The 19,991-nt window shown below is 56.3% G+C and overlaps 1 long non-coding RNA gene across 1 annotated transcript; it reads left to right on the top strand.

Moving 5' to 3' along the window:
* Positions 1 to 12,951: 12,951 nt before the first annotated feature.
* LOC138429781 (uncharacterized) lies at positions 12,952 to 19,677 on the top strand. Its single transcript, XR_011252886.1, has 4 exons — positions 12,952 to 13,097; positions 14,101 to 14,174; positions 16,375 to 16,508; positions 18,559 to 19,677. It is a non-coding gene; the product is annotated as an uncharacterized lncRNA (long non-coding RNA).
* Positions 19,678 to 19,991: the final 314 nt, after the last annotated feature.

Genomic DNA, 19,991 nt, shown 5'->3' with positions numbered 1-19,991 from the left:
TTCCAGGCGCCGGCTCCCTGCCCCTCCGTCCGGTCTAGGATCAGGGGCTGCTTCCCCTGACCTGGGGCTGTGGGCGGGAGCCCAGACACACAGGGGCAGGACCCAACCACCTGCACACGTCTCTGCTCCGAGGAGAGCGCTAGGGAACCTACCTGTGTGAGGCAGCTGCTCGGCGCCCACGGAGTCAGCCTCCGGGTGTGCGGGGCTGCAGACCCCAGCCAGGGGCCCTGGGAGCCTGGTGCTCTCTGTGAGGCGCTCAGTCTGGGCGTCCAAGCAACCGATGGAGGAGCCCTGCAGTTGCCCTTTCCTTCCCTCTGACAGAGCTCTCCCTGCTAGAGCCCTGGGCAGTGTGCAAGACACCGGCCCCTAAGCCCTCCCCAAGGACGCCTGGGGCTTAGGTGCAAAGGCAAGGCAGGAGCGGAGCTGAGGCCAGGAAGGCGCCAGTGGCTTGTCCCAGCTTTGCGCAGCCTGCTCCTTCCTGGGCAGGAAGCCTAGCAGGGAGGCAAGTCTGGGTAAGGCTCGCCCAGGGCAGAGCAGCCTCACGCCAGGAACTCTGACAGATCGGGCCTCTGAGCAGAGCTGGAGCTCTGCCCTACTGGAGGCGCACTTGGCTCTGGCCAAGCAGGGCTTTAGCCGCCCGCGGCTGGGCTGCATCTGCTTCCCCTGGGGAAGCTCGCTTCCCCACATACTATTCACTCGGCTTCAAGGCGGAGGCGCGCTGCGCCTCCTGCCAGTCTCGGCAGCTTCACCTGAGCTGGGGTGGGAGGTGGAGGCCACACACGCAGGGGCAGGCCCCAACCAGCTGCACATGTCTCTGCTGGGGAGGAGAGCGCCAGGGAACCTCCGTGTGTGAGTCAACTGCTGGGTGCCCACAGAGTCAGCCTCCAGGTGTGCGGGGCTGCAGACCCCAGCCAGGGGCCCTGGGAGCCTGTTATCTCCGTGCTGCTCTGAGTCTGGGCGGCCAAGAACGGCTGAAGGTGCCCTGCAGTTGCCCTTCCCTTCCCTCTCGCAGAGCTCTCCCTGCTGGAGCCCTTGGCAGTGTGCAACCCACCGTCCCCTAAGCCATCCACAAAGATGTCTGGGGCCTAGATGCAAAGGCAGTGCTTGAGCAGAGCTGAGTCCAGGAAGGCGCCAGTGGTGTCTCCCAGCCTCGCGCAGCCTGCTCCTTCCTGGGCAGGAAGCCTAGCAGCGAGGCAAGTCAGGGCAATGCTGGTCCAGGGCAAAGCTGCCTCGCGCCAGGAACTCTGCCAGATCGGGACTCTGAGCAGAGCTGGAGCTCTGCCGTACTGGAAGCGAACTGGGATCCGCCCAAGCATGGTTTGTAGCTGCACGCGGTTGGGCTGCCTCTGCTTTCCCCGAGCGCCTCCTGCAGGTCTTGGGTCAGGGGCTGCTCCCCTGAGCTGGGGCTCTGGGCATGAGCCCAGACACGTAGGGGCAGGCCCCAGCCACCTGCACGCGTCTCTGCTCCGAGGAGAGCGCTAGGGAACCTACGTGTGTGAGGCAGCTGCTGGGCGCCCACGGAGTCAGCCTCCGGGTGTGCGTGGCGGCAGACCCCAGCAAGATGCCCTGGGAGCCTACTGCTCTCCATGCGGCTCTGAGTCTGGGCAGCCAAGCCACCGCTGGAGGAGCACTGCACTTGTCCTTCTCTTCACTCTGACGGAGCTCTCCCTGCTGGAGCTCTTGGTAGTGTGCAAGCCACTGGCCCCAAGCCCTCCCCAAGGACGCCTGCGGCCTTGGTGCAAAGGCAAGGCAGGAGGGGAGCTGAGGCCAGGAAGGCGCCAGTGGCTTGTCCCAGCCTCGCGCAGCCTGCTCCTTCCTGGGCAGGAAGACTAGTAGCGAGGCAAGTCTGGGCAAGGCTCGCCCAAGTCAGAGCAGCCTCACGCCAGGAACTCTGCCAGATCGGGCCTCTGAGCAGAGCTGGAGCTCTGCCATACTGGAGGCGCACTGGGATCTGCCCAAGCAGGCTTTAGCTGCACGCGGCTGAGCTGCCTCTGCTTCCCCCAAGGAGGCTCGCTTCCCCGCATGCTGTTCACTCGGCTTCCAGGCGGGGGCGCTCTGCGCCTCCTGCAGGTCGTGGCTCAGGGGCTGCTTGCCCTGAGCTGGGGCTGTGGGCGGGAGCCCAGGAACGCAGGGGCAGGCCCCAACCAGCTGCACACGTCTCTGCTGGGGAGGAGAGCGCTAGGGAAGCTACGTGTGTGAGGCAGCTGCTGGGCGCCCAGGGAGTCAGCCTCCGGGTGTGCGGGGCTGCAGACCCCAGCCAGGGCCCTGGGAGCCTGGTGCTCTCCGGGCGGCGCTGAGTCTGGGCGGCCAAGCAACCGCTGGAGGAACCCTGCACTAGCCCTTCCCTACCCTCGCACAGAGCTCTTCCTGCTGGAGCCCTTGGCAGTGTGCAAGCCACTGGCCCCAAGACTTCCCCAAGGACGCCTGGAGCCTTGGTGCAAAGGCAAGGCAGGAGCGGAGCTGAGGCCAGGAAGGCGCCAGTGGCTTCTCCCAGCCTCGCGCAGCCAGCTCCTTCCTGGGCAGGAAGACTAGTAGTGAGGCAAGTCTGGGCAAGGCTCTCCCAGGGCAGAGCAGCCTCACGCAAGGAACTCTGCCAGATCGGGCCTCTGAGCAGAGCTGGAGCTCTGCCGTACTGGAGGTGCACTCGGCTCTGCCCAAGCAGGCTTTAGCCCCACGCGGCTGAGATGCCTCTGCTTCCCCCAAGGAGGCTCGCTTCCCCGCATGCTTTTCACTCAGCTTCCAGGTGGGGGCGCTCTGCGCCTCCTGCAGGTCTTGAATCAGGGGCTGCTTCCCCTGAGCTGGGGCTGTGGGCGGGAGCCCAGACACGCAGGGGCAGGCCCCAACCAGCTGCACACATCTCTGCTAGGGAGGAGAGCGCCAGGGAACCTCCGTGTGTGAGGCAGCTCCTGGGCGCCCATGAAATCAGCCTCCGGGTGTACGGGGTTGCAGACCCCAGCCAGGGGCCCTGGGAGCCTGGTGCTCTCTCTCTGTGGCCCTCAGTCTGGGGGTCCAAGCAGCCGATGAAGCAGCCCTACACTTGCCCTTCCCTTCCCTCTGACAGAGCTCTCCCTGCTGGAGCCCTTGGCAGGGTGCAAGACACCGACCCTAAGCCCTCCCCAAGGACGCATTGGGCCTAGGTGCAAAGGCAAGGCAGGAGTGGACCTGGGGCCAGGAAGGCGCCAGTGGCCTCTCTAGCCTCTGGCAGTCTGCTCCTTCTTGGGCAGGAAGCCTAGCAGCGAGGCAAGTCAGGGCAATGCTGGTCCAGGGCAAAGCTGCCTCGCGCCAGGAACTCTGCAAGATCGGGACTCTGAGCAGAGCTGGAGCTGTGCCGTACTGGAAGCGCACTCGGATCCGCCCAAGCATGGTTTGTAGCCGCACGCGGCTGGGCTGCCTCTGCTTTCCCCGAGCACCTCCTGCAGGTCTTGGGTCAGGGGCTGCTCCCCTGAGCTGGGGCTCTGGGCATGAGCCCAGACACGTAGGGGCAGGCCCCAGCCACCTGCACACGTCTCTGCTCCGAGGAGAGCGCTAGGGAACCTACGTGTGTGAGGCAGCTGCTGGGCGCCCACGGAGTCAGCCTCTGGGTGTGCGGGGCTGCAGACGCCAGCCAGGGGCCCTGGGAGCCTGGTGCTCTCCGTGTGGTGCGGAGTCTGGGCGGCCAAGCAACCTCTGGAGGAGCCCTGCACTTGTCCTTCTCGTTCCTCTGACGGAGTTCTCCCTGCTGGAACTCTTGGCACTGTGCCAGCCACTGGCCCCAAGCCCTCCTCAAGGACGCCTGGGGCCTTGGTGGAAAGGCAAGGCATGAGCGTAGCTGAGGCCAGGAAGGCGCCAGTGGCTTGTACCAGCCTCGCGCAGCCTGCTCCTTCCTGGGCAGGAAGCCTAGCAGCGAGGCAAGTCTGGGCAAGGCTCGCCCAGGGCAGAGCGGCCTCACGCCAGGAACTCTGCCAGATCGGGCCTCTGAGCAGAGCTGGAGCTCTGCCGGACTGGAGGCGCACTCAGCTCTGCCCAAGCAGGCTTTAGCTGCACGCGGCAGAGCTGCCTCTGCTTCCCCCAAGGAGGCTCGCTTCCCCGCATGCTGTTCACTCGGCTTCCAGGCGGGGGCGCTCTGCGCCTCCTGCAGGTCTTGGCTCAGGGGCTGCTCCCCTGAGCTGGGGCTCTGGGCGTGAGCCCAGACACGTAGGGGCAGGCCCCAGCCACCTGCACACGTCTCTGCTCCGAGGAGAGCGCTAGGGAACCTCCGTGTGTGAGGCAGCTGCTGGGCGCCCACGGAGTCAGCCTCCGGGTGTGCGTGGCGGCAGACCCCAGCAAGGTGCCCTGGGAGCCTTCTGCTCTCCATGCGGCTCTGAGTCTGGGCAGCCAAGCAACCGCTGGAGGAGCACTGCACTTGTCCTTCTCTTCACTCTGACGGAGCTCTCCCTGCTGGAGCTCTTGGTAGTGTGCAAGCCACTGGCCCCAAGCCCTCCCCAAGGACGCCTGCGGCCTTGGTGCAAAGGCAAGGCAGGAGGGGAGCTGAGGCCAGGAAGGCGCCAGTGGCTTGTCCCAGCCTCGCGCAGCCTGCTCCTTCCTGGGCAGGAAGACTAGTAGCGAGGCAAGTCTGGGCAAGGCTCGCCCAAGTCAGAGCAGCCTCACGCCAGGAACTCTGCCAGATCGGGCCTCTGAGCAGAGCTGGAGCTCTGCCGTACTGGAGGCGCACTCGGCTCTGCCCAAGCAGGCTTTAGCCGCATGGGGCTGACCTGCCTCTGCTTCCCCCGAGGAGTCTCACTTCCCCGCCTGCTGTTCACTCGGCTTCCAGCCGAGGGCGCTTTGCGCCTCCTGCAGCTCTTGGCTCAGGGGCTGCTTGCCGTGAGCTGGGGCTGTGGGCGGGAGCCGAGACACGCAGGGGCAGCCCCCAACCAGCTGCACACATCTCTGCTGGGGAGGAGAGCGCCAGGGAACCTCCGTGTGTGAGTCAACTGCTGGGTGCCCACGGAGTCAGGCTCCAGGTGTGCGGGGCTGCAGACCCCAGTCAGGGGCCCTGGGAGCCTGTTATCTCCGTGCTGCTCTGAGTCTGGGCGGCCAAGAATCGGTGAAGATGCCCTGCAGTAGCCCTTCCCTTCCCTCTCACAGAGCTCTCCCTGCTGGAGCCCTTGGCAGTGTGCAACCCACCGTCCCCTAAGCCATCCACAAAGATGTCTGGGGCCTAGATGCAAAGGGAGTGCTTGAGCAGAGCTGAGTCCAGGAAGGCGCCAGTGGTGTCTCCCAGCCTCGCGCAGCCTGCTCCTTCCTGGGCAAGAGGCCTAGCAGCGAGGCAAAATCTGGCATGGCTCGCCCAGGGCAGAGCAGTCTCGCGCCAGCAACTCTGCCAGATCGGGCCTCTGAGCAGAGATGGAGCTCTGCCATATTGGAGGCGCACTCGGATCCGCCCAAGCAGGGGTTGCAACTGCACCCGGCTCGGCTGCCACGTATTCCCTCAAGGAGGCTCGCTTCCCCGCATGCTGTTCACTCGGCTTCCAGGCGGAGGCGCTCTGCGCCTGCTGCAGGTCTTGGCTCAGGGGCTACTTTCCCTGAGCTGCGGCTGTGAGCGGGAGCCTAGACACGCAGGGGCAAACCCCAACCAGCTGCACACGTCTCTGCTGGGTAGGAGAGCGCTAGGGAACCTCCGTGTGTGAGGCAGCTGTTGGGCGCCCATGAAATCAGTCTCCGGGTGTGCGGGGCTGCAGACCCCAGCCAGGGGCCCTGGGAGCCTGGTGCTCTCTGTGAGGCGCTCAGTCTGGGCGTCCAAGCAACCGATGGAGGAGCCCTGCAGTTGCCCTTTCCTTCCCTCTGACAGAGCTCTCCCTGCTGGAGTCCTTGGCAGTGGGCAAGACACCGGCCCCTAAGCCCTCCCCAAGGACGCCTGGGGCCTATGTGCAAAGGCAAGGCAGGAGCGGAGCTGAGGCCAGGAAGGCGCCAGTGGCTTGTCCCAGCTTCTCGCAGCCTGCTCCTTCCTGGGCAGGAAGCCTAGCAGGGAGGCAAGTCTGGGTAAGGCTCGCCCAGGGCAGAGCAGCCTCACGCCAGGAACTCTGACAGTTCGGGCCTCTGAGCAGAGCTGGAGCTCTGCCCTACTGGAGGCGCACTTGGCTCTGGCCAAGCAGGGCTTTAGCTGCCCGCGGCTGGGCTGCATCTGCTTCCCCCTGAGGAAGCTCGCTTCCCCACATGCTATACACTCGGCTTCAAGGCGGAGGCGCGCTGCGCCTCCTGCCGGTCTCGGCAGCTTCACCTGAGCTGGGGTGGGAGGTGGAGGCCACACACGCAGGGGCAGGCCCCAACCAGCTGCACATGTCTCTGCTGGTGAGGAGAGCGCTAGGGAAACTCCGTGTGTGAGACAGCTGCTGGGCGCCCACGGAGCAAGCCTCCGGGTGTGCAGGGCTGCAGTCCCCATCCACGGACCCTGGGAGCCAGGTGCTCTCCGGGCGGCGCTGAGTCTGGGCGGCCAAGCAACCTCTGGAGGAGCCCTGCATATGTCCTTCTCGTTCCTCTGTCGGAGTTCTCCCTGCTGGAACGCTTGGCACTGTGCCAGCCACTGGCCCCAAGACCTCCCCTAGGACGCCTGGAGCCTTGGTGCATAGGCAAGGCAGGAGCGGAGGTGAGGTCAGGAAGGCGCCGTGGCTTGTCCCAGCCTCGCGCAGCCTGCTCCTTCCTGGGCAGGAAGCCTAGCAGTGAGGCAATTCTGGGCAAAGCTCGCCCAGGGCAGAGCGGCCTCACGCCAGGAACTCTGCCAGATCGGGCCTCTGAGCAGAGCTGGAGCTCTGCCGGACTGGAGGCTCACTCAGCTCTGCCCAAGCAGGTTTTAGCTGCACGCGGCTGAGCTGCCTCTGCTTCCCCCAAGGAGGCTCATTTCCCCGCATGCTGTTCACTCGGCTTCCAGGCGGGGGCGATCTGCGCCTCCTGCAGGTCTTGGCTCAGGGGCTGCTTGCCCTGAGCTGGGGCTGTGGGCGGGAGCCCAGGCACGCATGGGCAGGCCCCAACCAGCTGCACACGTCTCTGCTGTGGAGGAGAGCACCAGGGAAACTCCGTGTGTGAGACAGCTGCTGGGCGCCCATGAAATCAGCCTCCCGGTGTACGGGGTTGCAGACCCCAGCCAGGTGCCCTGGGCGCCTGGTGCTCTCTGTGTGGCGCTCAGTTTGGGCGTCCAAGCAACCGATGAAGCAGCCCTGCAGTTGCCCTTCCCTTCCCTCTCACAGAGCTCTCCCTGCTGGTGCCCTTGGCAGGGTGCAAGACACCGACCCTAAGCCCTCCCAAAGGACGCCTGTGGCCTAGGTGCAAAGGCAAGGCAGGAGCGGAGCTGAGGCCAGGAAGGCGCCAGTGGCGTCTCCCAGCCTCGCGCAGCCTGCTCCTTCCTGGGCAGGAAGCCTAGCAGCGAGGCAAGTCATGGCAAGGCTCGCCCAGTGCAGAGAAGCCTCGCGCCAGCTACTCTGCCAGATCGGGCCTCTGAGCAGAGCTGGAGCTCTGCCGTCCTGGAGGCTCACTCGGCTCCAGCCAAGTAGGGCTTGAGCCAAACGAGGCTGGGCTGCCTCTTCTTCCCTCGAGCAGGCTCGCCTCCAGGCCAGCGGGTCAGTCGGCTTCCAGGTGGGGGCGCTCTGCGCCTCCTGCAGGTCTTGGCTCAGGGGCTGCTTGCCCTGAGCTGGGGCTGTGGGCGGGAGCCCAGGCACACAGGGGCAGGCCCCAACCAGCTGCACACGTCTCTGCAGGGGAGGAGAGTGCTAGGGAGCTACGTGTGTTAGGCAGCTGCTGGGCGCCCAGGGAGTCAGCCTGCGTGTGTGCGGGGCTGCAGACCCCAGCCAGGGGCCCTGGGAGCCTGGTGCACTCGGTTTGGCGCTGAGTCTGGGCAGCCAAGCAACTGCTGGAGGAACCCTGCACTAGCCCTTCCCTACCCTCGCACAGAGCTCTTCCTGCTGGAGCCCTTGGCAGTGTGCAAGCCACCGGCCCCAAGCCCTCCCCAAGGACGCCTGGGGCCTAGGTGCAAAGGCAAGGCAGGAGCGGAGCTGAGGCCAGGAAGGCGTCAGTGGCGTTTCCCAGCCTCGCGCAGCCTGCTCCTCCTGGGCAGGAAGCCTAGCAGCGAGGCAAGTCTGGGCAAGGCTCGCCCAGGGCAGAGCAGCCTCGCGCCAGCAACTCTGCCAGATCGGGCCTCTGAGCAGAGCTGGAGCTTTGCCGTCCTGGAGGCTCACTCGGCTCCAGCCAAGTAGGGCTTGAGCCAAAGGAGGCTGGGCTGCCTCTTCTTCCCTCGAGGAGGCTCGCCTCCCCGACAGCTGTTCACTCGGCTTCCAGGTGGGGGCGCTCTGCGCCTCCTGCAGGTCTTGGCTCAGGGACTGCTTGCCCTGAGCTGGGGCTGTGGGCGGGAGCCCAGGCACGCAGGGGCAGGCCCCAACCAGCTGCACACGTCTCTGCTGGGGAGGAGAGCGCTAGGGAAGCTACGTGTGTGAGGCAGCTGCTGGGCGCCCAGGGAGTCAGCCTCCGGGTGTGCGGGGCTGCAGACCCCAGCCAGAGGCCCTGGGAGCCTGGTGCACTCGGTTTGGCGCTGAGTCTGGGCGGCCAAGCAACCGCTGGAGGAGCCCTGCACTAGCCCTTCCCTTCCCTCGCACAGAGCTCTTCCTGCTGGAGCCCTTGGCAGTGTGCAAGCCACCGGCCCCTAAGCCCTCCCCAAGGACGCCTGGGGCCTAGGTGCAAAGGCAAGGCAGGAGCGGAGCTGAGGCCAGGAAGGCGCCAGTGGCGTCTCCCAGCCTCGCGCAGCCTGCTCCTTCCAGGGCAGGAAGCCTAGCAGCGAGGCAAGTCTGGGCAAGGCTCGCCCAGGGCAGAGCAGCCTCGCGCCAGCAACTCTGCCAGATCGGGCCTCTGAGCAGAGCTGGAACTCTGCCGTCCTGGAGGCGCACTCGGCTCCAGCCAAGTAGGGCTTGAGCCAAACGAGGCTGGGCTGCCTCTTCTTCCCTCGAGGAGGCTCGCCTCCCCGCCAGCTGTTCACTCGGCTTCCAGGTGGGGGCGCTCTGCGGCTCCTGCAGGTCTTGGCTCAGGGGCTGCTTGCCCTGAGCTGGGGCTGTGGGCGGGAGCCCAGGCACGCAGGGGCAGGCCCCAACCAGCTGCACACGTCTCTGCTGGGGAGGAAAGCGCTAGGGAAGCTACGTGTGTAAGGCAGCTGCTGGGCGCCCAGGGAATCAGCCTCCGGGTGTGCGGGGCTGCAGACCCCAGCCAGGGGCCCTGGGAGCCTGGTGCTCTCCGTGCGGCGCTGAGTCTCGGCGGCCAAGCAACAGCTGGAAGAGCCCTGCACTTGCCCTTCCCTTCCCTCTCACAGAGCTCTCCCTGCTGGAGCCCTTGGCAGTGAGCAAGCCACCGGCCCCTAAGCCCTCCCCAAGGACGCCTGGGGCCTAGGTGCAGAGGTAAGGCAGGAGCGGAGCTGAGGCCAGAAATGCGCCAGTGGCGTCTCCCAGCTTCGCGTAGCGTGCTTTTACTCCTGGAGCCCTTGCCTGTGCGGCACTCAGTAGCCCCTAATCGTGACTCCAAACCCCGAACTCCACCCTGACCTCAAAACCCTATTATCCGAACCCGTAAACTGAATGCCTAGCTCGAATCCCCAAACAATGAACCTTAAGCCTGATACCTTAACCCTAACCCAACCTCAAACCAAAACACCTACCGCTTAATCCCAAACCCAAACTCCAATCTCCAAACCGAAACCCCAAACCGCAAACCTCTAACCCCGAAGCCAAACCCCATACCCCAAACCCCAAGCCCCTAATCAGAACAAGAACCCCCAAACTCCGAACCCCAAACCCCTAACTCGAACACCATACCATGAACCCCAACCCATTTCCCGAATCCAAATCTCTAACCCCAAGCACCGAACTCCAAACCTGAACCCCAATCCCCTAACCCAATCCCCTACCTGAACCCTTTACCATAACCCGAAAACGAAACACCAAACCCCTAACCCATAACCTGAACTGCGACCCCCTACCCTAAAACAGAAGCCCCTGTCACTAACCCCTAACCAGAACAGCGAACCCCTTATCCGAACCTCAAACGCTGAACCCCAAACCCCTAACCCGATCCGTGAACCCCTAACTCGAACCCGAACCCCCAACCCGAGCCCCAAACCCAAACCCCGACCCCCAAACCCCATACCACAAACCCCGAACCACGTAGCCCAAACCCCGAATCCATAACTCAAACCCCGAACCCCAAATCTGGAACCCGAACCCCCAACCCCAAACCGCTAACACGAACCCCAAACCCAAACCGCACACCCCTAATGCCTTACCGGAAACGCAAACCCATAAACTGAACCCCAAACCCTGAACCCAAACCCCTAACCCGTACCCCACACCCCACACCCCCAACCCAAACCCCAAACCCCTAACCCAAACTGCGAACACCTAAACCGAATTCTAAACCCCGAAACCCAACCCCCAAAACCCAACCCTCAAACCCAAACTCCAAACCCCTGATCCGAACCCCAAACCCCAAACCCCTAACCGGAACCCCAAACCTCAAACCCCAAACCGCACACCCCAAACCCCTAAGCCGAACCTCGAACTCCCAACCCCTAACTCCTAACCTGAACAGCGAAACTCAAAACTGCACCTCACACCCCCATCCCCAAACCCTGAACCCAAACCCCCGAAGCCCAAACCCCAAACCTCAAATCTTGACCCCCGAACCACAAATCTCACTTACTGAACCTCTAATCGGAACCCCCAACCCCAATCCTCGAACCCCAATTCCCGAACCCCAAACCCAAACCCCAAACCCCTAATCCGTAACCCAAACTGCAAACCCAAAAACCGAACCCCAAACCCCCAAACCACAACCCTGAACCCAAAGCCCAAACCCATAACTGGAACCCCAAACCGCGAACCCCTGACCCAAATCCCAGACTCCAAACCCCAAATCCCTAACCCCTAACCAAATCCGTGAACCCCTATCCCAAACCGCGAACCCCAAACCCCAACCCTCAACCCCTAACCTGAAAAGCGAACCCCAAACCTCGAACTCCAAACCCCAAACCCAAACCCAAACCGCGAACCCCAAAACCCAAACCCATAACCCGAATCCCAAACCCAAAACCCCTAACCTGAATCCCAAACCTCCAACCCAAGCCGTGAACCCCAAACCCCAAACCCTTCATCCTAACCTCAAACCCAAACCCGAACTGTGAACCCCTAACCCAATCCGAGAGCCCCTAACCTGATCCCCAAACCCCAAACCCAAACCTCAAACCACAAACCCAAACCGCGAACCCCAAACCCTTTACCTGAACCTCAAACCCCAAACCCGAACTGCGAACCCCGAACCTGAACTGAGAACCCATAACCTGATCCCCAAATCTGAAACGCGAACCCCTAATCCGAACCCCAAACCCCAAACCCAAACCGCGAACCCCTAACCCAAACCCCGAACCCCTAAGCTGAACCTTGAACCCCTAATTGGAACCCCAAACTTCAAACTAGAACCGCGAACCCCTAACCCCAAACGCTGAACCCCAAACCACAAACACGAACCCTGAACCCGAACCCTAAGTAGAGAGGGGATTCCTCGCACCCGAACTCTGAACCTGAACCCTAACAAGTTGGGGGGATGCCGGAACCCTAAACCTAACCCTAACAATAAAACTCTAACATAAACATAAACTTTTCTGGCCTAAGCCCCGCCCCTTGCTGTCCCTCACCCCCTAAAAGCAAACGAGGCAAAACTGGGACTTGAATGCCTGACCTACAGAGCCAAGTTGGATGTTTAACTGGTTGTCAGCCTAACCGCTTCGCTAGGGAGGATTACTGGGTTTTGTCTTGCTCCCAGGCTCTCTTCAAGCCTCACCCCGCCACGGCAGGCTAATAAAGAACTATGGACCCTATTAGCGCTCACTTTAAGCTGTAACCCCAACACTAATGCCAACCCTAACCGTAACCCAAACCCTGACCCTGACCTGAACCCTAACCCAAACCCGAACTCTAAGAAGAGGGGGGTCCCCGAATTCTAACCTGAACCCGAACCCTAACAATTGGGGGGGTTGCCCGAACCCTAACCCTAAGCTTAACAATAAACCTCTAAAATAAAAAAATTTTCTGGTCTAAGCCCTGGCTCTTGCAGTCCCCTGCCCGTTAAAAGAAAAAGGTTAGACTGGAGACTTGAACTCCTGACTTACAGGCCATAGTCTGCCTGCCTAGTGGCCTCCCTAACCCCTATGCTACAGAGGCTTGCTGCTTTCAGCAGGGCTCCCGAACCCTCTTCAAGCCTCGGCCCGCCAGGGCAGGCTAATAAAGAACTATGAGCCCTATTAGGGCTCACTTTAAGCTGTAACCCCAACACTAATGCTAACCCTAACCGTAACCTGAACCCTGACCCTGACATGAACCCTAACCCAAACCCGAACTCTTAGAAGAGGGGGGTTCCCCAAATTCTAACCCTAACCCTGAACCCGAACCTGAACAAGTTGGGGGGTTGCCCGGACCCTAACCCTAAGCTTAACAATAAACCTCTAAAATAAAGATAAACGTTTCTGGTCTAAGCCCCGCCTCTTGCTGTCCCCCGCCCCCTAAGAGCAAAAGAGCTAAGCTGCGGACTTGAACTCCTGACTTACAGACCATAGTCTGCCTGCTTACCAGCGCACCTAACCTCTATGCTACAGAGGCTTGCTGCTCTGACAGAGCTCCCGGACCCTCTTCAAGCCTCTGCCCGCCAGGGTCTGGCTCTATAGAATATCATGGCTGTCCTAGGTCATCTTTGCTTTCTATAGTCATAGTTTTATCCCTAAATCATAGACAGATCAGCTGAGAAAAAGCTTGGATTGTCTCGGTGGGGTGGATTTGCTTGTCCTTGTGTTTCACCTGGAGGCAGTCGCGGTCCCGCAGGCCTGTCCTGGAAGGGGGCGTGGGGGTGGGGCGCACCGTGAGCGCGTCGGGGGCGGGGCCAACCTGGGCGGCTGGTCAGGACGCGGCTCACGTGAGCGGGTCTGGGGCGGGATGAACATGGCGGCGCGTCGGGGGCCAGGGCTCTCAGGGCTCGCCATTGCAGCTGGGAATGCTCGTTTCGTGGGCTCCTGGGTCCCCGTCGATTGGCATCCAGCGAGCAGAGCGCAGGGCTGTGGGCCACAGGTAAGGGAACTCAGACTGGGCGGAGCAGGGAACCATGTATTCTGCCCTCTTTGTTTGCAGTCTCGGAGCCGACTAAAATGGCGGTCGCAGAAAAGCCTCGCCTTTGGGGCCAAGGGTTTTACCGCTTTACCCCTTTGCATAAAGCTCAGACCCGCGCGGTTTTCCCAAGCAGCCTAGTGTATTGCTTCCTACAGGCCTGGAGAGGATAACAGGCAGGAAGGCCAGGGGTCTCCAGACAGAGAAAATAGACTGCAAGTGTCAGACGTTTTTTCCTCTCTTAAGAGGCCGGAGGAGACAAAAGAGTGCTGCATTTTTTTTCCTCCATCTTGATACAAATTTAAAAGGAGGTTTCTCAGAAAATTCTGTGTTGCCATGACCACTCCTGGCTCCACCTGAATTTAACTTTCCTCAAACCTTGAACTAAGCAATGCATTTTTCTTATGGAAATGTTTGTCTTAAGGTATGCTAATGTACTATGTATTTACCCAAGGCTCTGTCTTCAGGTCAGTTTCCCCTAAAGGCTCAGAAAAAACTTGACAAACCGGTATGTTTTACTCATACCTTGTTCTCTTAATCTATGTGAATGAAACTATATATTTGCTTGGAAATCTGCCTTTCTTCAAGATTCATGTCCATCATTTTATGGCCTGGGATGACTCATCTGCTGCCAATGTTATCTCAATGCATGCTGTGGGTGAGGGGCCTGGTGCCATTCTCTGACACATTGTCTTTCTTTCATTAGCAGACTGCTAGTGGCTCTATAACATCTGGCTAAAGACTAGCAGGGGGTACTCTTTCTTCCCCCTTTTACTGTCTATGTCAGCAGCTCTCTCGATCTCTTTTATATTTTAATAAAACTTTTTAACAGAAAACCTCTGAGCCATCAAGCTTCGTCACTTGCCCTGGATTGAATTCTCCTCTGGAGTCCAAGAATGCTGGCATCTTTTGTGGTTTAGCAACCACCTTTCAGCCTTTTGTAATTCATATTGAATCTTCATTTCAGATTGAAGATGCATTCCATGGTATTGCCAACTGAAGCCTTTTCATCGCTATGGAGTATCTGTCCATGTCTTTAAGGTATTTTTCAGCAATCAAGTATCATTTCCAGTGTGCCAGTCTTGTTATCCTCATTCTGTCCATAGCAAAGTCTTTTATTAATGTTGACATGACTGAAAGGGAATCGTTTGTTTAAATTCCTTTTCAGATTGTTATTTGCTGGTGTATACAGATAACACTGTGTCATCACCCATTTGTATCAGTTTGGACAGCTTGATAGTTGTCTTTAGTTTCTTTAATTTCTCATAATTTAAGATGACCCTGGCTCATATATTTACAGTCTCACCCCTAGTCTCAGTCATTTCTTCAAAGAACTGTCCCTTTTTTTAACATTACATTATTTTTGACTGTGCTGGGTCTTTATTGCTCGTTTGTCTAGTTGTAGTGAGCAGAGGCTACCCTCTAGTTGCTGTGCCATGGCTTCTCATTGCAGTGCTTTCTCTGTTTGCAGAACTTGGGCTCTGGAGCATGCAAACTTCAAGAGCTGTTCAAGGGCTTCGTTGCCCCTGGGCGTGTGGAATCTCCTACACAGGAATTGAACCCGTGTTCCCTGCATCGGTAGGCAGATTCTTTACCACCGGGCCATTGGAGATGTTTCCTGTTCCCTTTTATTAGAGAATGATATTTAAAACATACATGTAGGAGCTCAATATGCTCAGCTGACAAATACATGGATATATATATACATGTATTCCAGCTCACCTTTGAACATATTCAGTTAAAGGTAATTTGTGATGTCTCCAACCTGATCCACCACGACATGGACATTGTAACGTTTCCTTTTGTTTATCTGTAACTTTGCATTCCAATGGTAAGATACCTGGCTTCCACCGCTTGTCATACACAGAATTCAGTGCTTGTCCCACGTGGTTACTGAAAAAAAACTGTCAGATTGTCTTTCAAAGGGGGCTCTGCATGCATTGCACCAGTATCTTGAGTATGTTTTTGTATGATAGTTTACTATCAGTATACCCTCAGTGGCCAGGTGTCTATTTCAGTCGCTACCAATTATGAATGGGCTTGTTTGCTCTAGTGTTCTTGGACAATTCGAATACAGTTTCTTTGTCAGATATGCATTTTTTTTAGGAAAACAGTTTTATTGATTGTTGGCTGTGTTGCATCTTTGTGTGTGGGCTTTTCTCTAGTTTTGGTGAGCATGGGCCATAACTAGTGGTTTGCAGGCTTCTCACTGCAGTGTCTCCTCTTGTTGAGGGGCACAGGCTCATGGGCTTCAGTGGCTGCAGCATGTGAACTCGGCATCGTGGCTTCCAGGATCTAGAGCACAGGCTCGGCAGTTGTGGCACACGGGCTCCATAGGATGTGGGATCTTCCCATCCTAGGGATCGCACATGCATCTCCAGCACCAGGGTGTGGATTCTTTGGAATCTATGGAACTACCAGGGCATATTTTAGATTCTAGTTTTCCACACATGTATCTAGTGAAAGAGGCCAGGATCAAGAGGCATGGCAGCTGGGAATCCTCAGCCCCAGCTCTGGTGTGCTATCCAAAGCTCTGGGGCCTCTGGTGAGCAGCTCAGCTTCCCTGGGACTGTTTCCTCCAGTCAGAAATGCCCTGCTTTTGGACTGTAGCCCACCAAGCTCCTCTGTCCCTGGGATTTCTGAGACCAGAGTACTGCAGGTGGTGCCATTTCCTTCTCTGCTGCTGCTGCTGCGTCGCTTCAGTCGTGCCTGACTCTGCGCGACCCCATAGACAGCAGCCTACCAGGCTCCTCTGTCCCTGGGATTCTCCAGGCAAGAACACTGGAGTGGGTTGCCATGTGCTTCTCCAGTGCATGAAAGTGAAAAGTGAAAGTGAAGTCACTCAGTGAAGTCGTGTCCATCTCTTAGTGACCCCGGGGTTGCAGCCTACCAGGCTCCTCTGTCCGTGGGATTCTCCAGGCAATGGTACTGGAGTGGGCTGCCATTGCCTTCTCTGATTTCCTTCTCTGCAAGATAGCGTTTTGAAGATATTTTCTCCTGGATATTGCTTTTGATGAAGGAAGGGGGATCCCTTCCAGGGCTTGAGAGTGAGTTCTTGTCTGACACTGGGCAATGAGTTGTCTGAGGAGAGGAGTGCTGTCCAAGCGAGAGGCTTTATTGGGAAGGGCTGCCGGGGTGGAGGGCAGGAGGGTGAGGGAAACGGAGAGAGCCACTCTGTCATGTGGCTCACAGTCTCAGGTTTTATGGTCATCGGGTTAATTTCTGGTTTGTCTCTTGCCAGGCATTCTGAATTGGGATCTCTCTTGGGGGCACACACATCACTCAGCTGAGATGGATTCCAGCGAAGTGGATCCTGGGAGGTTGGTAGGACCTCTGAACTGGAGCCTCCCATCACCTGACCTCTCCAGAATTCTGGTTGGTGGTAGCTTGTTAGTTCCTTGTTCCTTCCCAGGCCCTCCTGTTGTAAGATGACTCCTGCAAGTGTTTTCTTTTCTCTGTTGCCTGGCCAGGGTGGGTGGTCGGTGGTTCATTTAATAGTTTGTTTTTGGTTCTCTCGAGTAAGGTCCTCCACAGGGTAAATGTATGAAATGATAAAAGGCAATGTTTTAACTAATTTGTATTCATAATTTGGTAAGTTGGCTTGTTTTGTGTATGTTAGACCTGATCACCAGACCAACGGTCATGTAGAACTTTAGTAGTTTTCTAAAATTCTATAGTTTTTAAAATGGAGTTACCTTGTTGCAAAGTTTGTGTTTATGTTCATATTTTTTTAAACAGTTATTTCTTTTTAGTTGATTGATCATTGCTTTACAATATTGGTTTGATTTGTCATACATCCACATGAATTAACCATAGGTGTACCTATGTCCTCTTGCTCTTGAATCTCCCTCCCACCTCGCACGCATTCCCACCTCTCCAGGTTAATACTGAGCCCCAGTTTGAGTTCCCTGAATCATACAGCAAATTCCCATTGGTTTACATATTTACAAATGTAGGTGTACCTGCACCCATGCTGCTCTCTCCATTCATCTCACCCTCTCCCTCTTGTTCTCCACCCTCGTCTGTAAGTCTGTTCTCTATGTCTGCACCTCCATTGCTGCTCTGTGAACAGACTCGTCAGTACCATCCTTCTAGATTACATGTTTTTCTCTCTTTGACTGACTTCCCTCCCCTTTATTAGAACAAACTCAAATGTGTTCCTTTTTATGGCTGCATTCCATACAGGCTCTGTTTGTTCCTTAGCCATGTTTTGCAGAGGGTCATGGAGCTATTCTGCTCCATTTCAGTTTGGGCTTCCAGTCTGAGTGCTCGCAGCAGAGCTGCTTCTGGGTGAGCCCTCTGAGGTCTGTGAGCGCCGGGCTGCCCGCTCTTCTCCTGTGGCCCGAAGGGGGCGCCAAAGGCCCCTCTGACCCGCGGGAGCAGGACGCTTTGCCTTTAGACTCTGCTCCGTGAGCAGCTGGCGGGAGCTTTGTCTCCTCAGGACCATCAGGGCTCAGGCTTCTGGATAACAGGGCTGCATCCAGGCTGAGAGGAGCAGGGTTGCCTCAGTGCCCACCAGCAGGGAGGCGCTGCAAGAGCGAAAAATGAGGACGGAGTAGACGTTTCCTGTGTCCAGCTGAGGGCTGACTGGGGGTCCATCTCAGAGGACTCAGGGGGAAAGAGCTCCGTGTGCAAAGCGGTGGGTTTTCAGTTAGATTTGCGTTAGATGATGTAGAGGATGAACACTGATGTTCTTCCGTGTAGGTGGCCATTTTCCTGTCACTGTTTCTTGAGAAGACTGTCCTTTCCTCTTCGCTCGTTCCTGGTTTGATTTTCAGGAACTGACCATGTACAGGTGGGTTCGTTTCTGGGCTCTCTATTCTCTCCTGGAGTCCATGTGTCTGTGTTCCTGCCAGTTCCTCACTGTGGTGGTCACTACAGCTCCGTGATGTAGTTTGAAGAGGGATAGGAAGATGCCTCCAGCTGTGTTCCTCTTTCTCAGAGTCTTTTTGGCCGTTTAAGGTCCTGTTCAACAGTAGCAGTCTAATATGAGGAATACTTCTATTTCTGTGAAAAATGCCATTGAATATTATTTTGTGATTGCAGTCCGTGTATTTGTTGATGACTTTGGTTGGAATGGACCTTTTAATTCCTCATTGTTCCAGTGCATGAGCGTGGAACAGTTTTCTGTGTATTTGTGTTTTCTTTGGTTTCTTTATCAGTGCTTTCTAGTTTTCTGACTACTGGTCTTTTATGTTCTTGATTAAGTTTGTTGCTAGATGTTTTATTTAAGTGGGATTTTCTTAATATTTTTTTCTGATTGTTATTAGTGTGTAGAAATGCAAGTGATTTCTGGACTGTAAATGGTAGTATTTTATATGATTGTAAATTGATCCGAAATGATTCCGCTTTACTGAATGTAGCCTAACAACTTTTTGTGAAGTGATGTGGATCATTTTATCTGTAAGATCTGTTTCTCCTGCAGTAGGTCATCCAGAGGACCCAAGACATGGTGGTTACTAATAGACTTCCCACAGTACTTCTTCATTCCACGTGGACTCCTTCACGGGCAGTGAGCATCGCAGCTTCCCTTGAACTTCATCTGGGTAAGTCTTGGCCTGTATCAGAAAGTTTCCTGCCTGTCTGCTCTAAATTTCTTTTGTGGTATCGACATGGTTGTTTTGAAACCTAGTATACTTTCCAGTCATTTAAAATGTACAGAAAATGCCTAGCAATGGGAACAAGTGCTAGCATTTGCCACATCATCTAAAATACTCCATGTGTTTTATCCAAAATGGGTGCCTTCTTCAGAACCAGCACATAATCTCCAAAATCAGGAAATCATATGGTATCTACATTATAATGTAATCCACCACCCCACTTCCACTTTTAGCAATTGTTCAAATGTATGAATATATCTTTTGTTTCCATCTTCATCCTTTTTTCTTTATTTAGAGTGTTACTGAGATTTTCAGTTATTTGGACAAACTTGATGGATTGAAAGCAGACATGGTGAATAAGGGTTCTGGGTGGCCTTTCCTATGTGGATTTTTTTTTTCACTGAAGATGGTTTTAATATTTATTCATGTTGTAACATGTATGAATCCTGCATTCTTTCTCCCCCCATAGTAATTAAAAATAAATAATATGCCATTTACCGTTTAGATATTTGTAAGCATACAGTGTTGTAGCAGACAACCTTTTCTTGTTTTGCAAACCAGTTTAATAATGTGCACCTTATGCGTGCTTTGGAGAAACTCAGGAAACTGAGTCAGTGACTGAAATGGCCCAAGATATCACCTTAGATTCCATCTTCATCTGAAAACAAAACAGGCACTTCCTGGTGGTCCAGTGGCTGAGACTGGACACTCCCAAAGAAGGAGGCCCAGGTTCATTCCCTGATCCAAGAACTAGATCTCCCATGCCACAACGGAGAATTTGCATGTTGTAGCTAAGTATCTGGCTTGCCTCAATGAAGGTCGACCTGGCACAGCCAAGTTAAAAAAGAGACAAATATTAAAAAAAATACAACCAAAGGAAAGGAAGGGTATGGTGGTTGTGCAGATTTACGGCTTAGCTTTCCCTATCGATAGAAAAGAAAAAAGAGTTTCAAAAGACTGTGTCTCATCCTTCTATCTGGCATATAGAGAGGATTCCTTTGAAATGAGATTTCTCTGGTAAATGTGACTCACAGAAGAGCTGTCTTGAACTTGGGTTTCAGAGATGATCATGTGTCCTCTAAAAAAATAAAAGTTAATTGGGTCCAACTGATTCTCATGCTGAGGTGGTATATTTTGTGGTAGCATTTGCTCCCCTTCACTTTGGATGTATCCCCATTTGTTTACACTGTCATCTACTGAAGACATCCTGATATTTGAAAGTTTTTAGTTATTACAAGTAGAGCTGTTGTATATAATC

Source organism: Ovis canadensis, chromosome 24 (genome assembly GCF_042477335.2).
Source record: "Ovis canadensis isolate MfBH-ARS-UI-01 breed Bighorn chromosome 24, ARS-UI_OviCan_v2, whole genome shotgun sequence".
NCBI lineage: Eukaryota > Metazoa > Chordata > Mammalia > Artiodactyla > Bovidae > Ovis > Ovis canadensis.
Note: the sequence above shows the minus strand (reverse complement) of the source record. Positions and strands in the feature narration are given on the sequence as shown.